Source organism: Halichoerus grypus, chromosome 12, assembly GCF_964656455.1.
Source record: "Halichoerus grypus chromosome 12, mHalGry1.hap1.1, whole genome shotgun sequence".
Classification (NCBI taxonomy): Eukaryota; Metazoa; Chordata; class Mammalia; order Carnivora; family Phocidae; genus Halichoerus; species Halichoerus grypus.
In genome coordinates, this window is record NC_135723.1 from 46,275,595 (window position 1) to 46,284,402 (window position 8,808).

At 39.5% G+C, this 8,808-nt stretch overlaps 1 pseudogene; it reads left to right on the forward strand.

The window, feature by feature from the left end:
* Positions 1-394: 394 nt before the first annotated feature.
* LOC118523117 (serine/threonine-protein phosphatase 2A catalytic subunit beta isoform-like) lies at positions 395-1,275 on the forward strand (annotated as a pseudogene).
* Positions 1,276-8,808: the final 7,533 nt, after the last annotated feature.

Sequence of the window (8,808 nt, forward strand, 5' to 3'; positions counted from 1 at the left end):
TTAAAAGAAATAATGCTTAAGGAATTAAAGGTATGATGACAATGCCTCATCAGAGTATAAATGAAGAAATAAAAATTATTTTTTAAAAAACACCTGGGGGGCGCCTGGGTGGCTCAGTCGATAAGCATCTGCCTTTGGCTCAGGTTGTGATCCCAGGGTCCCGGGATCGAGCCCTGCATCAAGTCCCACATCGGACTCCCTGCTCGGCAGGAAGCTTGCTTCTCCCTCTCCCACTCCCCCTGCTTGTGTTCCCTCTCTCACTGTGTGTGTGTCTCTCTCTGTCAAATAAATAAAATCTTAAACAACAACAACAACAAAAACACCTGGAATGATGTCACCATGCAGGCGGCCGCCATTACAGAGAACTGAGCTCCGGGACTAGAAGGAGGGGAGGATGGCAGCGGCCGGGGACCGGTCCTGCAGGGAGCAGCCACCAGCAGCCACAAAGGCTAAAGAGATCCTGACAGAAGAATCCAACGTACAAGAGGTTCGATGTCCAGTCACCATCTGTGGAGATGTACATGGGCAGTTTCATGATCTCATGGAACTGTCTAGAATTGGTGGCAAATCATCAAATACAAACTATGGGAGATTATGTTTGACAGAGGATATTTATGGGAGATTATGGGAGAGTGGGAGATTATGGGAGATTTTTGTTTATGGAAGATTATGGTGACAGGATATTCAGTTGAAACAGTTACTCTGCTTGTAGCTGTTAAGGTTCGTTACTGTGAACACATCACCATTCTTCGAGGACATCATGAGAGCAGACAGATCACATGAGTATATGGTTTCTATGATGAGTGTTTAAGGAAATATGGAAATGCGAATGTTTGGAAATATTGTACGGATCTTTTTGACTGTCTTCCTTTCACTGCCTTCATGGATGGGCAGCTAGTCTGTCTCCATGGTGGCCTCTCACCATCCATAGCTACACTGGATCACATCAGAGGGCTTGAGAGCCTGGAAGTTCCTCATCAGGGTCCAATGTGTGACTTGCTGTGTCAGATCCAGACGATCAGGGGGTTTGGGGTATATCCCGTCAAGGAGTTGGTTACAACTTTGGGCAAGACATTTCTGAAACATTTAATCATGTCAGTGGCCTCCCACTGGTGTCCAGAGCTCACCAGCTGGCGATGGATGGATGTAACTGGTGCCACGACCAGAATGTATGTAGTAACGATTTTCACTGCTCCAAACTATTGTTATCCTTATGGTAATCAGGCTGCGATCATGGAACTTGAGGATACTCTAAAATGCTTTCTTGCAGTGTGACCCAGCACGCAGCAGAGGCGAGCCAAATATTACTCATAGTACCCCAGACCACTTCCTGTAATGAAATTTTAAACTTGTACAGTGTTACCACAAACCTTATATTGACCTAATGGAAATGGGAAGAGCAACAGTAACTCCAGATTGTCAGAGAATAGTTAACATTCAAAATACTTGTTTTCAGATGGACCATTAGATGTGCCTCATAAAAATACAAAGCTTCTTGTCATGAACAGCCGTGACCACTTCAGAATGAACCAATTCATTGCATGCAAGTGACATTGTTGGTGAAGAAACCAGTTTCTGGAGTAGCACTATTTGTAGTTACTTTTGCTTTCTCTGAGAGACTGCAGATTAGAAGATGTAAACATTAACACCTTGTGAATACTATTTAACTTCCATTTAGCTATAGCTTTACTCAGCGTGGCTGTAGATAAGGATAGCAGCAAACGATCACTGGAGCTTTATGAACATTTTTAAAAATAAGTACCAAGGCCTTCCCTCTACTTGGGAGTTTTGCAATCATTTTGTTTATTTTCAGGGATACCATTTAATTTAATTGTATGATTTGTCTGCACTCAGTTTATTTCCCTTCTCAAATCTCAGCCTCATGTTTTTTGTTATTGTCAGAATCTGGTGAGTGGTTTTGAACAGAATTGTTTTTCTCCCCCTCCTAGAAGACCATGTTACTGCATAAGAGCAGTGCAGTGCTTTTCATAATAAACTTATGAACTAAAAATGAATAAATAAATAAAAAAACACCTGGAAATTCTGGAGATGAAAAGTAAAATAACCAAAATGAAAAATTCCATGGAGGAGCTTCACAGTAGACTCGAGGTCAGAGAAAGAATCAATAACCTGAAGATAGATCATTGGAGACCAGGCAATCTGAAGAAAAGAGAAAAGTGAATAAAACAGGGGGACACCATTAAGGATGCAAAAATGTACGTGATGGGTGTACCAGAGGGAGAGAAAAGAGGAAAAGGGACAGAAAAAAAAAAGTCAAAGAAATGATGGCTGGAAACTTAACCAAATGTGAAGAAAGGCATCCATCAGCACATCCAAGAAGCCAAAGTCCAAGCAGGATAAATGGAAAGAGATCAACAACCAGATACATTGTAGTCAAAATGTTGAAAGACAGAGGCAAATCTTGAAAGCAAGTGAAAGAGTAACTCATTGTGTATTAGGAAACTCTAATAACATGAACAATTAACTTCTCATCAGTAACAGTGGAGATCAGAGGACAGTGGGAAGACATAGGCAGAGTGCTGAAAGTAAAAAACTGTCAAAAATCTTAACCCTCGTAAAACTATCCTTCAAAAATGAAGGTGAAGTAAAGATATTACCAAATAAAACCTGAGAGAATAGGTTGCTAGAACATCTGCCTCATAAGGAATAATAGAGTTCTCGAAAGAGAACCAGAAATGGTAAAAGCTAAAAGTATAAACAACCCATAGGTCTGTCAACTGATAAAAGCATAAAGTGGGTTACATCCACAGCAGGGACTGTTACTCAGCCTTATAATGGAAGGAAGGACAGGTACATAGTTACATATTGATACATTTTGAAAAAAAAGTACGTTAAGTGAAAGAAGCCAGTCACAAAAAATGATGTATGATCTCTTTTATATGATGTGTCTGTAATATACAGCTTTAAAAAAATATATTTTATTTATTTGACAGAGAGAGAACACAAGCAGGGGTAGTGGCAGGGAGGAGGAGAAGCAGGCTCCCCACTGAGAAGGGAGCCCGATGTGGGGCTTGATCCCAGGACCCTGAGATCATGACCTGAGCCGAAGGCAGACGGTTAACCGACTGAGCCACCCAGTTACCCTCTAATATACAGCTTTATAAAGACAGATTAGATTAGTCCCTGCTTCTGGCTGGGAGTGAGGTGAGCCAAAGTGGAAGGGCAGGGGCCTTCTTCAGGGGGAAAGAAAATGTTCTAAAATCAGATTGCAGTGATGATTGTACAATCTTGTGAATACACTAAATATCTCTGAATTTTATACTTTAAGTATAATTGGCACATAATGTTATAATAGTTTGAAGTATATAGCATAGTGACTCAACTTCTTTATATGTTATGCTTGGCTCACTTTAAATGGGTTTTATGGTATGTGGATGATATCTCAGTAGGGTGGCTTTTAAAAAGCTGTGGCCCATGAAAGCATGCATCTTTGAAATGTACTTCTCTCTCCCATTGTATTAGTGTGTCCGTCTTTTCCCTTTTGTACTCCACTCCCCAAATGTTCAATAGATAAAAGTAAGTACTAGTCTTTATTCCTCTGATTAAGGATAATAGATAAAATTGTATTATTTCACGAAAGGACATTTTTAGCATAGTGTCTACTTAGTTAAGTTACCTATGTATATTTAAAAAACAGCAACGAAACATCTAGACCAATATTGGTGCTGGTCATGAAATAGTCAGGAAGATTCCAGTCTTTCCCATGTCTTTGGCTGGCTCCATACCAGATGTCATAGTGTTATTCCCCAGTCTATATAGTTCTCATAAAGTTTGCTCTTGACTCCCTTGACAGAAGTAGAGCCTACGACAGCAGTCAGCATTGACACGTATGTATAAATGGCCTTCCTTTTAATCATTAGTTACCTCCCATAACAGCCATTATCAGGACCAGCATTTATGAAATGCCCACTAGCATTCCCCTTGCTTTTGTGGTTCAGGGTTGAGGATCTTAAAAGAAGGGAACAATGAAGTTTTACAGATGTTTGTTCAGCATGCCAAGGGCACAACACAATCTGGTGGCAATCCTGGGATTAGTACTTAGTTTTCTCATTTCACCTGCTGGGTGGCCAACTCACCTGCACCATGTCCCCACAGAAATAGTAAGTAGAAATTGTTTTACCACGTCTCATGTTTCTAATATGTTTGCTGAGATCTGCGTGTTCTAGCAAATTCTAAGGGGCACAGCTTTATAGTTAAAGTCATGCCATTCCCTTGGCTTGCATTTTAACTACTTTGCCATCTGGAGTTATTTTCTTCCATGCTGTTCTTCTAATCTTCCTCTCTTCTACCTCTTGGTATGTGGCGGTGGGCTTTACTGCAGGTATTTTGAATGAAATACTCAAACATTATTTGGATTTTTCTTTTCTGTTTAATGTCAAAGCTTATGTTTTTCTGTGCAAGTCTGCATTTTACAAAGTGATTTAACGATAAACCAGTTCTAAACCAGTGGTCGTTAGGACTTTTACCCTTTCTGGAAATCAGGACTCTTTTAAAACTGGTGTGTTTTTAAAGAGACTGAGGAGAAGGGCAGGTGTGAAATTTTTTGAGCACTGACAATACTTCTCTTACCTTTATTTCTAAGATGCTTGGAAGAAAAAGGACTGAAATTAAATCCTTCATACTAACTAAATTGTTTCCTGAATCCCTCTGAAAGCTCACCCTGAGGAAATCTAGAAATGACCACAGTTTTGTAGTACCCCCCTTATACTTTTAACATTGCCTGGCCCCTCATTCTAATATGTACACAGCACATAAAGCTTCACATAAGATGCAAAATTGCTCAGGTTTTTTTTTTTTTTTTTTAAAGATTTTATTTATTTATTTGACAGAGACACAGCGAGAGAGGGAACACAAGCAGGGGGAGTGGGAGAGGGAGAAGCAGGCTCCCCGCAGAGGAGGGAGCCTGATGCAGGGCTCAATCCCAGGACCCTGAGATCATGACCTGAGCCCAAGGCAGACACTTAACGACTGAGCCACCCAGGCGCCCCGAAATTGCTCAGGTTTTTAAAAAAACTCTGAATAAGTTTAAAAAATTATAAGCCTTTTGTAAATGACCATAGAGATGTGTCTTGAAAATGACAAGTAGAAGCCTTTTCTGATTCAGATTAGGTCAACCTTATTTACTTGACAATCCAAATTCCCAATGCATAGTTTGATTATCTTAAGGAGGCTCTTAGGAGAGATTTCTCTGAAGTCCGTGAAACATGCAAATCAAACTTTCCCTGGAGATTGTGTGTGTGTGTGTGCGCGTGCGTAGTTTGTGTAATAGATCATGCCTGTAAAATTGTGCTGCCCCCACAAGGTAGACTATAGCATTCTGTGACTGTGTGTGCTTTAAATATTTGCTTGGAAGAAAAAAATAAACACGTACCAGGAACTAGAGAGTGAAAGCTATGTGGTTATAAGACATATAAAATAACCCATAAACCATTATTGGTTTAGTATCGTGCTGGCTGTGAAACTATTATGATGTCTCTATATACCCATAATCTTCTATGCTGGAAATACCAAGCTTTGTCTACCACCAATACAATTAGGTAATATTTGTTATTTATTGAGAATATTTTTTATTGGGCTTAACACTACCTGAAATTATATGTTGATAACCATTCCCTGCCTCCCCATCAGAATGCAAACTTTGATGAGAAAAGGGACTTTATCTGCCTTGTTGACCTCCAAGGCCTGGAAATGGTACCTGTCAGTATTGTCGTGCTTAATAAATATGTGTTGACTAAAAGATTGAAACTAGACTAAATATTGTATTCACTTGGAGATCTAATTTATGTAGACTGGTTCATCTTTTAAACTGCAAAGCTTTACCATTGAAAAATAATTTATTCCTGGACATCCCTTTTCCCTAAATTTTTTTTTTCTCAGAATATTTGTAACCTTAATTACTCTTAACTTGTAAATTATCACTGAATCTGTAAATTCTTCTCCGATTTAAGACTTCTTGGACACCACACACGTACTCCAAAAAGTATCATTTTGGTAAAAATCCCTGACACTGAAGCACGAAGTTTCAAGGGTGTATATTGTCAGAACTTTTGTTATCTTCCCATTTGTAAAAGTTCTCCCTAAGATGTCATGGCAGTACTTTATGAAATGGGTTAAACTTCTGAAGTGTAAGGACATTTTTTTTAAGATTTTTTTATTTATTTGACAGAGAGAGAGAGAGAGAGTACAAGCAGGGGGAGCAGCAGAGGGAGAGGGAGAAATAGGCTCCCCGCCGTGGAGCAGGCAGCCCGACGCAGGGCTCGATCCCAGGACCCTGGGATCATGACCTGAGCCGAAGGCAGACGCTTAACCAACTGAGCCACCCAGGCGCCCCTGAAGTGTAAGGACATTTACACGTTTTTCTAAACAGGCTTTTCTCAGACATCATTTTTCTTTCCCCTCAACCTCCATCATCCTTCTTCCCCACCCTCTTTCTCTCCTGCCTCTTCCTCTTTTTCTTTTCTGCCTCCTTCCTCCTCCCCCAACCCCATCATGGTCACATGAGAATTTGAAAGGGAATTTTTTTTTATTATTTTCTTGGAGTAATTTTAGGTTTGCAGAAAAAATGAAGGTACAGAGGTTTCACCTATAATTTCTGCCCACCCCCCCACCGCCATGCATGGTCTCCTCCCACATGACCATCTCTCACCAGGTGATGCTTTTGTCAAAGCTGACGAACTTACATTAGTGCACTGTAATCACTCAAAGCCCAGAATTACTGTGAGGGTTCATTCTTAGTATTGTACATTCTGTGGGTTTGGACAAATATTTAATGATATATATCCAACATTTTCGATATTACAGTTTTTTAAGGCTATAATGATACTAGTACTTTTGCTTCTTCTAACCTTTCTTCCCCCCATGGTTTATAAGAGCAGAGAAAGGTAGAATTACAGATGAGCTGGTTTGCAGTTTATTGTTGGCTTCCCTTACAGGTGTAGGTGGGAGAAAATTTGGAGGAATTTGAGAGCAGTATGTAAGGACTGAAATTATTTTACCTTCATGCTCAAGGATACTCACACTCACAGGTAATGGGTAAACTAGATCAGCTGCATGTCTTCTCCATTCTAAGAGAACTCTATCTGAACAGTGGCTGCTGGGAAGGACTGCACATCAGTGCTTCGTTTGCCACTTGTGTTCTTTCAGTTCAGAACCAGGCTGTCAGCTACCAAATGTCAGGAGATAAGGTGCCAGAAAGCGGGTTTTCTATTTCTCTACCTGGCTGGCTGACCCACAAGTAATGAAGACCACACAGAGGAGAATAGAGGATAAAAGAGATAACATCCATGAAAAGGCATCACACTTTGCACACAGAGAGGGTGTATGTGTGCATGTTTCGGGATTATTTCTCTCTACCCTACCTTCCTTTTAAATCTGAGAGAGGCTACTTATCCAATGCTTAGTTCTATACATTTCCAGTACTGTCTCTCAAATCTGTTAATGTTGGCTCTCTTTCTTGGCTGCACATTACAATCACTGGGGACATAGTACAGATTATCACAGAATGTACCAATAAAATGACAGAATTATATTTAAAATTTGCAAGTAGCACCGAAGAAGAGTGGTTAACTCCAATTTTGGGAGTAAGAGGCTGCTTTTAGGTAATAATGGTTATGCTGAGTTTTGAAAATGAGTATGAATTTCCAGGCATTCCAGTCCAGAGAATTAGGGAGGAAAAGTCAAAGGCACAGAACATAATGTATTTGGGAATCTGTGTCCTGCTTTTGTAGAATCAAGAGTTATCGGAGTGCTGGGAGATGTCAAATTAGGTAAACAAATCACATAAGACCCAACATTCCACCTTAAAGAATTTGTACGTGACCTTATGCAAAATGAGTCAATAAAATTTTATTGCCAGGTGAGAGACATGATCAGATTTAAATTATAGACTGGTAGCATGTCTGTTCTTTCGAGAAGGGGTTGAGGCTAGAGGTGGTAAAACCAGTTAGGAAGCTGTTGCAATCATCTGGAAGATAATGAGGATCTATAATGGAAATTTCACATGTATTGAAAGTATTTTAAAGAATCACTTAAGATTTGATGTAGGAAATGAAAGGGACAAAGTTAAGGTGAGTCCTTGATTTCTGGTTTTGGATCCTTGGGTCCATGAGGTTAACACTAACCAAAATGCAATAAGGATAAAAGAAGTTTCAGTGGTAGGGAATGAGACGGTGACTGTAAGATTGAATGTGTTCAGTTTGAGGTGCCCACAGGGTATCAAAGAGAAGATATCTTACTAAATATAGTGTGAAGATCAAGAGAAATCTCTGGTTTAGAGATGCAAACTTCGGTGTAACTATCTGGTAAAGTTATTAAATTTAGACTTAGTTATTTAAGACAGTTTCATTAATTCTGTACATAAGATTATTACTACAATTGTTCTAGAAATCTTCAGGAACTCTTACCCTGTTTTGCACGATGAGAGGAACATGTGAACTTAGGCACTCAGAGTGATGATTTTTATCAAGAGGTTGTTAGTATGGTCTTACAAAGCACAAAGTAAAGTTTACAATCTTTGTAAACTTACTCAAAATGTCTTAGGTGTTACAGATCTTAAAGATCCATTTTAAGACCACACCTTGTCTATGTGAGTGAGTAGAGGGAATCCTTAGTCTCGATTCATAGCATCCCTTCAAGTTTTGTTCTTTTACTCTTCAGTGTTGAAAAATCCCTGGGAAAACAGTTTTCTGAATTTAGAGAATCAAGTTGGATTTGTCTCCAAAGAGCAAATGGAGAATAGAAGAATTAAATCTTTTCTGCTTTTATTTTCATATAAATTTCTGCATACAC